At 46.7% G+C, this 15709-nt stretch overlaps 1 protein-coding gene across 6 annotated transcripts in view; it reads left to right on the top strand.

The window, feature by feature from the left end:
- The window catches only part of DAB1 (DAB adaptor protein 1), a 709559-nt gene that overhangs the window by 200203 nt on the left and 493647 nt on the right, over positions 1–15709 (top strand). The window lies entirely within an intron of this gene.

The following is a 15709-nucleotide window of genomic DNA, read 5'->3' as shown; positions in this document are numbered from 1 at the left end:
TTTCTGACACCTAACTCACTTTCACCGGGCTGGGGCAGGGGGTTGGGGTGCGGGAGGGATGGTGAGGGCTCTGGCTGGGCTCTGCAGTGGGGCTGGGGATGAGGGGTTTGGGGTACAGGAGGGGTCTGGGGCAGGGTGTTAGGGGTGTGTGGGCTCTGGGTGGGAGTTTGGGTACAGGAGGGGACACTGGGCTGGGGCAGGGGGTTGGAGTGTGGGAGATGGTTCGGGGGGCCGGGTCCTGGCGACGTTTACTGTGGCTCCCAGGAAGCGGCCGCCAAGTCCCTGCAGCCCCTAGACTCATGGGTGGCCAGGGAGGTTCCATGCGCTGACCTCATGTCTGCAGGCGCCACCCCCACAGCTCGCATTCATTGTGGTTTCTGGCCAATGGGAGCTGCAGAGCCAGCCCTTAGGGTGGGGGCAGCACATAGATCCTCCCTGGCCGCCCATGCGTGTAGGGGCTGCAGGGACCGGGAGGCTCAGAGCTACAGCAGGCAGGGAGCCTGCCTTAGCCCCGGGCCTCCATTATACTGCCAACTGAACTTTTAATGGCCCGGTCAGCAGTGCTGATTGGAATTGCCAGGGTCTCTTTTTGACCGGGTGTTCTGGTCAAAAACCAGACCCCTGGCAACTCTAGCGGGAGGGGAGGAACTGAATCCCTGCACATCTGCTCCGAGCCTGGCCCCTGACACCCAGCTGGGCTCCGGACTTCCCCAGAGTACTTTCAGGATTGGGCCCTTAGTAATGTTGCAATATTTTCTGATAAAATACCATATATTACCATAGCAGACACACATTTTCTTAGGATTTTAAGAATCATAGAATATCAGGGTTGGAAGGGACCTCAGGAGGTCATCTAGTCCAACCCCCTGCTCAAAGCAGGACCAATCCCCAGACAGATTTTTGCCCCAGATCCCTAAATGGCCCCCTCAAGGATTGAACTCTCAACCCTGGGTTTAGCAGGCCAACGCTCAAACCTCTGAGCTATCTCTCTCCCCTAGATTGACTAAACAAATTCTGTTGCTCCACATTATTTCTACCATCACAATTCTCCCATTTTCATCCTTTTGACATAATTCAGGAACAATCATTCTCAAAATGGAAAAAAAAATCATAAAAACATTTCTGAGGAGTAATTGGTTGTAGGATGATGATGATGCAAAGTCATGTAAGAATATATGGCATTTGCTTTCTTTGCTTTATTTTTACGGTTGCTATGGGAGAATGTAAGAAACGTTTGTGAAACGTACAATTTTCTAGAGCATGATTATGAAACTAATACACATGTGAGTACTGAGGTGTATTTCTTCTGTTTCTTATTTGATTTCTTCGAAAGAAAATCTGCTACTATGTTAACTTCTCAGAGTCTGGTATCAGGTATACATCCACATACGCAAGCCCAGTCCTGCAATTTATATACACACAAACCTCCCATGGGGGAGGAGGTCTGACTGCAGCATCATCATCCCCTACAGATTCCATCATAATTTTGCTCATAGATAGATTGTACAGTGAGTCTAGGTCAGGGGTCGGCAACCTTTCAGAAGTGGGGTGCCAAGTCTTCATTTATTCACTCTAATTTAAGGTTTCGCCTGCCTGTAATACGTTTTAATGTTTTTAGAAGGCCTTTTTCTATAAGTCTATAACATATAACTAAACTATTGTTGTATGTAAAGTAAATGAGGTTTTTAAAGTGTTTTAAGAAGCTTCATTTAAAATGAAATTAAAATGCAGACCTCCCCGGACTGGTGGCCAGGACCCAGGCAGTGTGAGTGCCACTGAAAATCAGCTCGCGTGCCGCCTTCGGCACACATGCCATAGGTTGCCTACCCCTGGTGTAGGTAATTCATCGGAGATCTTTTGTCGCATGTGGAACATTGCAGTTCGGTTACTGGAGCAATCGATACTAACAGCAAAATACTTTGGACAAATAGGTGGTAAAATGATCATTTAAATTTAATATTGGCTTTTGTAAATGCATATTACCAATTAAATTCAGTGTTAGAAATGTATATGGGTATTAAGAACATCCAAAGCTAAATTAAATGGAATTTTAAAAAAATTAGGATTATAAACCCTGATGCTGCAGGTCATAAGGCAAACCCGAATAGATGGGGACTAGGAAGAAACTTATGAACAAGATATTCCATAAGTGTCAACTTTGCACTTCCTCGGAAGCCCTTGTTCCTGACTGCTGCCACAGACAGACTGCTGAACTAGATGGATTGCTGGCCTGATGTGGTAAGGCAATTCCTGTTTCTAGATGTATCAGTATATACTAGCATTTCTACTTACTAAAGGTCATAAAGCCTTGATGTTTTGAATTGCATTGTCTATTCCATTTGCCTTTCAGCTGTGAGTGTGTTCTGCATGAGGGTTGAGAGGCAGCTGTCACTGAATGCCCTCGTCTGTTCAAACCAGTGTCAAACTGACAAGCCCGAGCTATCCTGCTGCTGAGTTACACAGCAATCTACATTTTGATTTGCTTATTTGTGATAGGAAATCGTAGGTGCCCTGGCCAAAGGGGTTGTGATGCTTTTTGAATTGGATGCACTTTGTATTGCTAAACTGACTATCTTGTGAAATCGTTTGGGAGGGGAAAAAATCAATGCTGGGTTTTTCAGGATGAAAAGGCAAGCTAGCCACACAATTAAGCACTAGAACACAGTTTCTGCACTCTTCCTGTCATGTTCTCCTGATTCCGTGCCATGGCTATTCATCAGAAATAATTAAACTCTCTCCCATGGGCAACAATTAGTAGCTTAAAATATCATGAGTAAAAGGAATGTATTTATAATTACCTACCCTTTTTGAAGGTGAAAATGGACATTACCCTTTGTAAAATAGAAGAGGGAGTTCCTGAATATACCAGAGCATTGCACCACATACTGCTCTCAATCTACCGGTTTTGTCAAAATCACACCGATACACCTAATATTCTGTAGCCAGTCCTCTGGTTTAGGTTGACTTTGAAGAACCACTTGTAAGGTTTCAGTTTGAGTTTGGTATTAAGGCTGAATGCCTATGCATTCAGTAAGGGATGTGCAGTCAGGAAAATCTGCATATGGCATGACATTTCTAAGCAGCCAGAATTATGAAGAGAAGATACACAATTTGTACCTATCAAATAAGTCTCTCTTATTTAGTCATCCTACTTCTTCTCTTTTTATACTAAGTTTTCTTTGTTCCTTTTGCCTGTTATTCACGAGGGAGTTTGAGCGCTCATGGGTTTTTTTTTGTTTTTCATTTTCCAGAACACTGTTTTTATTTCAGATCTGCTTACTGATCCGTCCTTCGAAAGACTTTTGAGTGAATGTGATTGGAAGGTTATTAAAAATAAAATATTCATCAGGAAACCAGCTGCAAATATGCTGTTCTGGTTAAAATTCAAATTCAAATTCTAATTCCTTCAACCTTGACATAATTTTGTCTTTCACTTAATAACCTGATACACAAATTTGTGAGCTAATTTACTCTTTACACTTGCACTTATTTTAGTTCATGCAACTTGTTCCCGTCTGCTTTATAGTATCAAATAACATGACAGTAGTAAAATGACAAACTCAGGATTGCGACAGATTGACTGAACTGAATGTCTTTTATTAGAACATGGTTACCAAAACCAATTCATTAACTTCAAAATCATGACTGCTTTTCCTTCTTCTGTCAGTCACTGACTTTGGGCCTGTTTCTAATCACAAACTGGTGTTTTAATACTGCATAGATTCATTGACTCCAAAGCCAGAAGGAACCACTGTGATCACCTCATTGTACTGCCTGTATAACACAGGCTGTAGAACTTCCCCAAAATACACCTCTACCCCGATATAACGTGGCCCGATATAACATGAATTTGGATATAATGCGGTAAAGCAGCGCTCTGGGGGGGGGCGGGGCTGCACACTCTGGCAGATCAAAGCAAGTTCAATATAATGCGGTTTCACGTATAACACAGTAAGATTATTTTTGCTCCCAAGGACAGCGTTATATCGGGGTAGAGGTGTAACTCCTAGAGCAAATGTCTTAGAAAAATATTGAATCTTAATTTAAAAATTGCCAGTGATGGAGAATCTACCACAACCCTCGGTAAATTGATCCAATGGCTAATTACTCTCACCATCAAAAATATACACCTTATTTCCAATCTGAATTAGTCTAGCTTCAACTTCCAGCCTTTGGATTGTGTTAGACCTTTGTCTGCTAGATTGAAGAGCCCCTTACTAAGTATTTGTTCCCCTTGTAGGTACTTATAAACTGTGATTAAGTCATCCTGTAACCTTCTCTTTGTTACGATAAATAGATTGAGCTCCTTGATTCTAGCACTAAAAGGCACATTTTCTAACCCTTTAATTGTTCTCATGGCTCTTCTCTGAACCCTCTCCAATTTATCAACATCGTTCTTCAACTGTGGACACCAAAACTTTACACGATATTCCAGTAGGGATCATACCAGTGCCAAATACAGGGGTAAAATAACCTCTCTACTCTTACTCCAGGTTCCCCCATTTATGCATCCAAAGATTGCCTTAGCGTTTTTGGCCACAGCATTACACTGGGACCTGATGTTCAGCTGATTATCTGTCACAACCCCCTAATGTTTTTCAAAGTCAATGATTCCCAGGACATAGTCCCCATCCTGCAGGTATGGCCTACATTCTTTGTTCCTATGCACACATTTACATTTAGCTGTATTAAAATGCATATTGTTTGCTTGCTTGTCGCTCTGTATCAGCGACCTGCCCTCCTCTTTATCCATCACTTCCCCCGTTTTTGTGTCATCCACAGACATTATCAGTGATGATTTTATGTTTTCTTCCAAGTCATTAATAAAAATATTAAATAGCATGGGGTCAAGAACTGATCCCTGTGGGACCCCAGTAGTAACACACCCACTCGATGATAATTTGCGATTTCTAGTTACACTTTGAGACCTATCCATTAGCTAGTTTTTAATTCATTTAATGTGTGCCATGTTCATTTTACATACGTACATTTACAATAATGTTGTGTGGTACTAAGACAAATGCTTTCCAGAAGTATTACCTTTATCAACCACACTTAAAATCAAAAAAGATATCAGGTTACTTTTGACAGGATCTATTTTCCATAAACCCAGTTTGATTGGCATTAATTATTTTACTGTCCTTTAAGTCTTTATTAATCAAGTCTTGTATCAGCCTCTCCATTATCTTTCCAGGCATCAATGTCAGACTGACAGGCATCCAGTTAACCCTTTTTTAAAAAGTGGCACCACATTAACTTTCTTCCAGTCTTCTGGAACTTCCCTAGTGTTCAAAACCTTATTGAAAATCAATATTAATGGTCCAGTGAGCTCTTCAGCCAGCTCTTTTAAAACTCTTGATGCAAGTTATCTGGTCCTGCTGATTTAAAAAATCTAACTTTAGTAGCGGCTGTTTAACATCCTCCTGAGATACTATTGGAATGTAAAGAGTGTTACCATTGAATGATATGATTACATAATCTGGTATTTTTCCCAAATATAGAAAAGAAATATTTATTGAGCACTTTTGCCTGTTCTTCATTATTATTGATAATTAGATCATTTCCAGATAGTAATGGACCAGTACCATTGTTGGGATTCTTTTTGCGCCTAATATACTTTAAAAAATTCCTTATTGTCCTTAATTCTGCTGACTATAGATTTCTACTTGTGTTCATTTGTTTCCCTTATCAATTTTCTCCAATTCCTAACTTCTGATTTATATTCATTACTATCAACGTCCCATTTCTTCCATTTGTTATATATTATTTTTTATAGCTGCCTTCACTTCTCTAAACTAGCTTTTTTTTTTTTTTAAACAGTACAGGCTTCTTCCTCAATTGTGGGATTGTGGATTAGTGGGCATCTAGTAAAGTGTTCTTAAACAATTCCCAATTATCATTCACATTTTTCTGATTAAATTCTTCCTCTCAGATGATTTAGCCAATTGTTTGCAACTTTGTGACATTGGTCCTTTTAAGGCACTAAGTATATCTATTATCATTACCAGTGTGGACTTTATTCTGTTTGCACATTATAAATGTGATCAAGTCATGATCCTTTGTACATAAACTACTGTTAATTTTTAGTTCTGTGATCAGTTCTTCTTTATCTGTCAAGACGTGGTCTAATATAGAAATTTCTCATATAGTAGCTAATATTTAAAAATAAAACTGGGACAGTTCCTCAAAGAAGCCAAGGCTCTGGGGTGTGTGCATGCAGTTACTCAGGGAGAAGCAGCAGAGAGAGTCCCTGGGGAGCGGTTTGGGGGTAGGTGGGAGTGGGGAACTCGTTGATTCTGGCCTGGACCTGGTGGTTGCTGGGAGAGGAGCCACGCTCTCTGGAGCTGAGCCAAAGCCCTCTGAAATTAATGGAGTCTTTCCATTGACTTCAGTGGGCCAAGGAATGGAGGAGTCAAACTCTTTCCCGTGCAGAGAAGCAGGTGCCTGTGGCTGGTGGAACTGATGGCGTGTCTAGACTGATCTAGACTGGCCTGGGCTATTGAGCTCCTTCCCCTCCAGGAAAAGAAGTTCCATGAAAACAGCTAGTGGCTCCAAAGATGGATCTGCCTTATTGACTGTTTTCCTGGAGAGAGTGAGGAGCCACGGAGCAGAGCAACTTGAGCTTCTAGTTCTTTTCCTAGATGGGTCAGGGCTGCAGATAATGAGCAGCAAATCTGCCCCAAAGTCTTGCAGCAATAGCCGAGACCTCCATTTTAAAACCTTACACCGTCCCAGCCAAGCTGGAACTTCAGAGTAAGTCAATTAACTTCAGTGGACCTACACCTGCTTTATCCTGGTATAAGTCAGATCTAGGGTTACCATAATCCAGCAAGCAAAAAAGAGGACGGGAGGAGCCCCGCCCCTGTCCTGTCCTAGCCCTGCCCCATCCTGCCCTAGCCCTGCCCCTGCCCCTCCCTCAGAACCCCCAACCCTCCCCCCACTCCTTGTCCCCTGATTGCCCCCTCCTGGGACCCCTGCCCCTAACTGCCCCCCCAGGACTCCACCCCCTACCTAAGCCTCCCTGCCTCTTGTCCCCTGACTGCCCCCTCCTGAGACCCTCCCCCCATCCTAACTGGCCCCCTAGGACTCTACCCCCTACCTGTACCCTGACTACCCCAACCCTTATCCACACCCCCACCCCCAGACAGACCCCTGGGACTCCCACGCCCCATCCAACCACTCTCCACCCCCTGACAGCCCCCCCCAAAACTCCCAACCCATCTAAACCCCTCTGCTCCCTATCCCCTGACTGCTCCGATCCCTCTCCCCACCCCTGCCCCCTGACAGCCCCCCCAGAACTCCCAAACACCCCCCCCGCTCCTTGTCCCCTGACTTCCCCCTCCTGGGACCCCTGCTCCTAACTGTCCTCCAGAACCCCACCCCCTACCTAAGACTCCCTGTTCCTTGTCCCCTAACTGCCCCCTCCTAAGACCCCCCCAAATGTCCCCCAGGACCCTACCCCCTACCTGTACCCTGACTGCCCAAAACCTTATCCACACCCCCACCCAGAAAGCCCCCCCCGAACTCCCGACCCCCCCATCTCTTGACTGCCCCCTCCAAAACCTTCCTGCCCCTTCTCTGACCCCCTGGCCCCCTTGTTGTTGGCCTTTCTTCGCCTAATGTCTCGGTGAACTTGCTCAGGAACTGCATGAGCCGCTCGTCGGACGCTGGGCAGCAGTGGGGGAGGAGCTCCAGACTGCTGGAGCCGATCGGCGATGCAGGGAGGGAGGGAGGGAGGGAGTGATTTCTGCTGCAGGGGAGAGGAGGAGGAGCTCTCTGGCTGAGTGTCGGAGCCCCATGTAAGTGGCACCATCCGGCCAGCTGCACTGTTAGCCGTGGGTGCTCTGCATGGGGGGAGAAGTCCGGACATTTACAAATTCCCCCCGGACGCTATTTTTAGCTTAAAAAGCCGGACATGTCCGGGGGAATCCGGACGAATGGTAACCCTATCAGATCAGAATCAGGTCCTTTGCATTGATTTCTGATGAAAAGCAAAGTGAATTAAGGCTATCCTAAACTCTTGAGTTGTGCTAAAGTGCTGCCATGCAGAAATAGGCTATAGTTAGTCCAAAGGGTGTGTTTCCCTCTTGTTTATAATGGCATAATGAAAAGCTGTTGTTTAATGAGGTGACTGATTTTATTTTGGTTTGATTTCTGTATTCCTGCCTAGCTGCTCCAAGCTCTACAAAGACATTTGGGACAGAGACTTAAACATCAAACTGGGGTCAAGCTAACCAAGTAGGTATAGAATAACCAGCAGGCTAACAAAGAGAGCAGCCTATCAAATTACAGCTCCATTTGTCTTTAGTCCAGTGCTCAGAATCTACGCCATTCCTTCACTACAACACATACAATATGTCTTTCCTATCTATGGACCTGATCCTGAGTGGTGTCCAGCTCTTACAGCTCCCTTTGATTTATCAAGCTCGAGCCCTCTGTTCATGCTTTTCCCAATGAATGCCTTTTTCATCTTCACACTCAGCGGCTTGGTTCTTAGACTATGGCACTGCAGTTTCTAACTAACTCCTTTGTCCTCCTGCGTCAGCACACAGCCACGGACTTATAGAATTTAAGGTCAGAAGGGACCATTCAATCATCTAGCAGGACCTCTTGTATATCCCAGGCCGTTAAATTTCACGCATGCACCGAGGGGCACAATGAACGAGGGGAGGGACAGGGACTCACAAGCGTTGGCCGCTGAGTGAAGCTGGAAATGTGGCCCTGGCACCCCTCCATCCTGTTGGTGGGGTGATGTGCCTGGACCCAAGGTCTGGGTAGATGGCACAGAGCTATAAGAGGGGATCTTACTCCCCTGTGCAAGGTTCAGTCCAAGGCATGATCTAACATTAATTAATTTACTCTGGTGTTTCTCCAAAATGTGATTTTTAAATTCTGAATTCTAATACTTTAACAACTCAGATTTCAGGTGATATAACCAGGGTTGTTAGATTTGCTTTGTTCAGTAAGATTTATGCTTAAACTTTTTGGATATCTCATTTTGGGTTAGGGTTTGGGTGCCATATGGTGATTCTTCCCACCATGGTTCACTAGTTAACATAACATTTGTGATAAGCAGTGCTATAGTTAAGATAGAGAGTGCATTTCTTCCCAAATCCTTGTTTTCGGTTGCCTATAACATACGTGGGGATGAAGGGGGAACTAGAATACTCTATGGGTGCAGAAAAGCCAGCCAGCCCCTCTGTGGCCCATTTCCATCTTCTGTATTGGCTTTTATAGCTGCTGTATGTTTGTAATTCTGAACCCACTGGCTGCAATTCTATCCCTCTTTCGGCTCACCCAAATTCTTATGCTGTTGAAGGCAGAGTTAGTCCAGTGTGATGTACTACAGGGTCCCCCAGGCATCCTTCTGCACAGCCTTTTCCTCCCCTGAGGCAGAACCATGGACATTTCACTGCATTAGAAACCATCCACATTCCCTTCTCTGCTGGGTGCAGAGTGAAAAACAACCAGTCATTAAAATCAACAGTTGAAAGAGAGGTTCTCCTTTTGGTCTGTGTGCTTACTGCTCATTGATATGGGAATTCAGGGGTGCATTCTCCACCCTGCTGAGTGGAGAATGCACCCCTGAGTATTTTAAGAAGCATGAGTTACGCAAATAAAGAGTTTGGGGTATGTTTAGTTTTGAGGTTCATGATTAGATTGATTCAATATGGGTGTTAGGATGCTTCTGGAGCCCAAAGGGATCCTTAATCCCAGTACTGGGTAGTTTTATTAGAAAATAAATAAAAGGAGTATATAAAGAGGCAATTTTTGTGTTCATTTTTTTCTTTGTTCAACTCCAAGTCTCAGCTAACATAGAATGTCATCACTTCTAAACAGGCACCTCCTTCCAGGGATCAGAATTGGCTGGAAATCTGTCTATTCCATGCATGTCAGTCAGGTTCCTTATAGGGCTTTTATTACTGCAGTCACCTGCAGGCAGCCTAGGAATAAGAAAATAATTACATTTTTATTGCATGCAGTTTCTCCATGGCTCCATTTGATTCCATTCAAATCTCCCTATTGAATAACTGAGAGGATATCAAAGGGCAGTTTTTGAAATATGTGCCCACACTTGTTAAACCATCTTTCTTAGTTGGAAATCACTATTATCGTATAGACGAGAGAATAATTTTCTTTCTTGACCGTGTTGTTTTTCACAACAGGAGACAGTGATTGCCAAGTCTGCATAAAATCTTGCTCACAGTCGGTAGAGATAAGCATTCCTGCAGCTGGTCAAAAATCTTGCTGGTTCATGAAGATCTACATGCAGGTCTAATAGTAAAACTAGGCTTGGAGTAAAATGTCTCTTTTGATAAATCTGTCCCCAAAAGGCCAAAACTAATGACTTCCCATATGGAAGGCACTCTGGGAAATGCAATGTAGAGTCATGGTTTGTTTACTACTAGTTTGTGTATCAATCTGATGGCAAATGTAAATAGTTTTCTTTACAGACAGGGGGCCTTGGGAATAGAAAACAGGTATAATTTACTAGTCTCAGTGTATTTGTGAATGTGCATTTCTGTCTGATAGCAAATGTTAAATCAGCCTTGGAGTCAGTCACCCACCATAAACTTTCCCCATCCTAATGTACAAAGAAATGTATGCATATGCCAGTGGAGAAAGCATTTTGAATTAGCTTTAACAATGTGCTGTTTCAACATTGCTCATGATAACAGCATAATAAAGATGCATAATATGATATTTGATAGACAATAAGTGATTGAAATATAAGATAAGTGAAGTATTTGATTTTCCTGTCCACTTATATGTAACAATATTATATGGAAGTCACACAAAGACTGTCACACCTGTATTTTTTTTCCCCAAGAGGTGACATCTCTTGTGCATCAGTTTTGCCCTGGCCTGTTATAAAATGAATGTTTCTTCATTAAAAGAGAAAACAGTTGTATTTTTATTTTAGATAATTCCCTTGATCCACCTTAAGTTAGAATTTAATAACATGATCAAGATAATGTGTTAACAAAACAACCATATTTTTTTCTAAGAATTTCTTCACTGTTGATATGTAGATATTTTTATTTATATAGAATCCTTTACTTTGCACCAGAAAGGGCAGATCCTGCCTTTATGACATACTAAAGTAAGTGGCCTTATTGACTTCCTGAGACTACCCCTGAGAGTAAAGTTTGTCGCATCCAGCCCTTGTGAAGTATACATGTGGGGAATGTATCATTGCTGAAGGAGTGTAGCCACCTTTTTGATGAAAAACAGCAACAATTCTTATCTTCTATTTGCTCTCCATTTTTCCCTTTTCTATAGAACAGATTGTAAAATGCCTGCAGTCCCTGCTAAATTCCATAATGCATTGATTGATTCATCAAAATCAATTGCGCATTTATGAATTAGTCATTTGGTTGCCCACTACATCTGTGCAAATTATGTGCTTCCCCCTGAATGTTGATACTTCACGTTAGGGCTCTGGAGCGAATGCCTCTGACTTGCTCCTTAATGAACCAGGATGTTTCTGATTTAGCATTGGCTTGTGTAGAAAATTAGAAAGTTATTTTCTTGGGCTTAAGATTTTGTTTGAGCACCATCGAGGACATCTGCGAGAAATGGATTCAGTGCATTTTAATAATAATGACCGGGGAAGAAGGGGTCAGAGATTTTCAAAGGCACAACTGGCACTGTTTCATGCAGTGTCGTTGTAGCCGTGTCAGTCCCAGGATATTAGAGCAACGAGATGGGTGAGGTACAGTAATATCTTTTTTACTGGACTGACTTCTTTCGCGCTTACACAGCTCATCTTCAGCTCTGGGAAACATACTCAGAGTGCCACAGCTGAACAGAAGGTGGAACATATTGTTCAGTATAAGTAGTTACCACATATTTCAAGGGACCATTCAAGGGGAAGTGGCCTGTTGACACCTCTCCATAGGAATGTGCAGCACATTTCATTAGGGTGTGCACCCAGGGAGCCCCGCCCCCACCCTACCCTAGACCCGCCCCTGCCCTGCCCCCATCCACTCCCTCCTACTTCCCACCCCCTGACTGCACCCTCAGAACCCCCAACCCCCCCTGCTCCTTGTCCCCTGACTACCCCCTCCTGGGACCCCTGCCCCTAACTGCCCCCCAGGACTCCACCCCCTATCTAAGCCTCCCTGCTCCTCGTCCCCTGACTGCCCCCCTAGGAGCCTACCCCCTACCTGTCCCCTGACTTAGGGTTACCATATTTCCACAAACAAAAAAGAGGACACTAGGGGGGGGGGGAAGCCCCGCCCTAGCCCCGCCCCGCCCCATCCACTCCCTCCCACTTCCCACCCCCTGACTGCTCCCCTCAGAACCCCAACCCCCCCTGCTTCTTGTCCTCTGACTGCCCCCTGCTGAGAACCCCCTACCCTAACTGCCCCCCCCCCCCCAGGACCCTACCTGTCCCCTGACTGCCCTGACCCTTATCCACTCGCATGGGTGGCAGGGTTGTAGAAATTTTGGTGGTGCCCAGAACCCCCCACCCCACCTGCCTAAGGCTCTGGGAGGGGGTTTGGGTGGGGGGAGGAGGTCTGGGGTGCAGGTCCTGGGCTGGGGATTAGGGTGCAGGAGGGGTGCAGGTTCTGGGATAGAGTTTGGGTGCTGGGTGCAGGCTCCGGGCTGGGGCAGGGGGTGGGTGTGCAGGAGGGGGTGAGGGGTGCAGGCTCTGGGATGGAGTTTGGGGGTGAGAGGCGGTGCAAAGGGAGGGGGGTGCAGGCTTTGGGAGGAAGTTTGAGGGCAGGAGGGGGTGTGTGGGAAGGGGGGAGGGGGATTGGGAGGGAGTTTGGGGATGCAGGGGTGAGGGCTGTGGGTCTGGGGATGAGGGGTTCATGATGCAGGAGGGGGCTCAGGGATGGAGCAGAGGATTAGGGTGTGTGGGGATGAGGGCTGGGGCTGGGGGGTTTGGGGTGTTGGAGAGGCTCAGGGCTAGGGTGGAAGGGCAGGGTAAGGGCAGCCTGTCTTCCCATTAGTGGATGGGGGACGCTAGGACCCGGGGGCAGCAGACAGCAGTTGCTGCTGGCTCTGGCAGTACACCCAGACAAGGGAGAGGCAGACAGGGACGGGGGGGGACCCACGGAGGGGGGGGGGGGGACGTGCGGAGGGGGGGTGGCAGGTGGAGGCTGGGGACCCATCCAACACTCCCCCGCTCCCTCACTGCCCACCCCCACTCCTCTTACCATTCTGGCTCCACGTGGGTCGGTTTGTGTGTTAAACAGGGCTGCAGACAGAGGGAGGGGGGAGCAGGGGAGGGCTCTGGCTGCTGGAGGCCAATGGGAGTGGGTCAATCGGCCTAGCCGCCCAATCAGCAGCCACACTCTGCATGGAAGGGAGGGAGGGAGAAAACCTCCCCGGACATTTTAACCATGTTACCAATTCCTCCCGGACGGCTATTTACAGACGCAAAATCCGGACATGTCCGGGGAAATACGGACGGATGGTAACCCTACCCTGACTGCCCCAACCCTTATCCACACCCCCGCCCCCAGACAGACCCCCGGTACTCCCATGCCTATCCAACTGCTCCCCGACCCCTGACAGGACCCCCAGAACTCCCAACCCATACAAGCCCCACTGCTCCCTGCCTTCCACAACCCCTCTCCACACCCTTGTCTCCTGATAGGCCCCTCCCAGAACTCCCGACTCATCCAACCCCCCCCAGCTCCTTGTCCCCTGACCCTCCACCCTAACTGCCCCCCCAGGGCCCTCCTTGCTCCCTGTCCCCTGACTGCCCTGACCCCTATCCACCCCCCGCCCCCTGACAGCCCCCAGGACGCCCATGCCCCATCCAACCCCTCCTGCTCCTTGACTGCCCCCTCCAAAGACCCCTTACCCCTAACCACCCCCCCGGGATCCCACCCCCTATCCAACCCACCCTGCTCCCTGTCCCCTGACTGCCCCCACCCCTTATCCAACCCCCCCGGCCCTGGACCGCTTACCATGAGGCTCCTAGCAGCATGTTTTGCTCCACTCAGAGCCAGATATGCTGTCCCGTGAGAGCGTGCAGTCCCACCCCTCAGAATGCTGCGCGTGCGGCGGCGGCGGCATGGCTCTGGATGAGTGGGGAGCGTGTCTGCCTCCCTGCAGAGCCAAACACTGCCCCGTGGGAGTAAGCAGCCCCGGCCCCCAGAGTGCTGCGCGCGCGGCAGCATGGCTCCAGGGGAGGGGACAATGTGGGGGAGGGGCCGGTGGCTTGCTGCGCTCGGCGGGGCGCTCCAGCCTGGGAGCGCAGACCCTGCAGCTTGCCACGCCAGGAGAGTGGAGCCATTTCCCACCCCTGCATTAGGGTGTGCCTGGACACACCCAGCACACCCCGTGCGCACGCCTATGCACCTCTCCAGTCACAGGGCCAGAGGTGGAGGTAGGGGGGAAATCATGGACTGAATAGAGACATTGACTGACAGCTGCTGTTCCCCACCACCTCCCTTACTTCCCCCCCCCCCCAACTCCCCGGTGATTGGAGGGGTGTTAACAGGCTACTTTGAATGGTTCCTTGAAATATGGGTTAACTACTTATGCTAAACAATCGGTTCCACCTGGTATTTAGGGGTGTAGCACTGAATACATTTCCCAGATCAGAGGAAGCGCTCCATGTAAGCTTGAAAGCTTGTCTCTCCCACCAACAGAAGTTGATCCAATAAAAGATATTCTGTCACCCTCGTATCTCTAACAGTAGTTGTTTGTTGTTAATAATTCTGTGTTTAGCACCAATGATGTGTTTGGCATTGTAGAAAGCACAAAGATAAAGACAGTCTTTGCCCCCAAAGTTTAGGGTGGGTTTGTTTAAAAAGTGACTTAGGAGCACAAATCCTGTTGATTTTCAATGACACTTGTTCTCCTGACTCACTTGGCACTTCTGAAAATCCCGATTTAGAATCCAAGAGGTTACTATTATTTGTACATTTGTAGCACACAGAAATCCTAGTTATGGACCAAGACTCACTGTGTTAGGTGCTGCACAAACAAAGAACAAAAAGATAGTCCCTCTCCCCCAAAGAGTTTAAAATCTAAGTAGCAGAGAGTGGGGAACAATGAATTATAATAGTTGTTATGAACTGCTAATAAATACTAACTTTTTACTTGTGATCAGTACATCTTTTGCCATCTGCACTCACAAGCTGTGGGAATGAATCAAAGCAGCATCGTATCACTAGAATCTTAGGAAAATAGGATATTCCGTACACGGTCAGACGGTTTTCAGTGAGAGGCAGTATGGTTTGGTGGATTTGGCTTGGGACTGTGAGCCAAGAACTCAGTAAATTTAATCCCCACTATGGCTATGTCTACACTACGGCAGTAAGTTGACCTACGCTATGCAATTCCAGTTACATGAATAATGTAGCTGGAGTTGACGTACCTTAGGTCAAGTTACTGTGGGGTCTACACGGGAGAAAATCTCCCCTTCACTTACCTTACTCTTCTTGTCCGGGGTAGAGTACAGGGGTTGACCGGAGAGTGATCTGCAGTCGATTTGGTGGGTCTTTACTAGACCCGCTAAATCGACCACCGGTGGATCGATCTTAGAGGGGGGGAGGGATAGCTCAGTGGTTTGAGCATTGGCCTGCTAAACCCAGGGTTGTGAGTTCAATCCTTGAGGGGGCCATTTAGGGAACTGGGGTAAAAATCTGTCTGGGGATTGGTCCTGCTTTGAGCAGGGGGTTGAACTATATGACCTCCTGAGGTCCCTTCCAATCCTGATATTCTATGATTCTATGATCCC

Source organism: Chrysemys picta, chromosome 8, assembly GCF_011386835.1.
Source record: "Chrysemys picta bellii isolate R12L10 chromosome 8, ASM1138683v2, whole genome shotgun sequence".
In the NCBI taxonomy this organism is placed as follows: Eukaryota; Metazoa; Chordata; order Testudines; family Emydidae; genus Chrysemys; species Chrysemys picta.
Note: the sequence above shows the minus strand (reverse complement) of the source record. Positions and strands in the feature narration are given on the sequence as shown.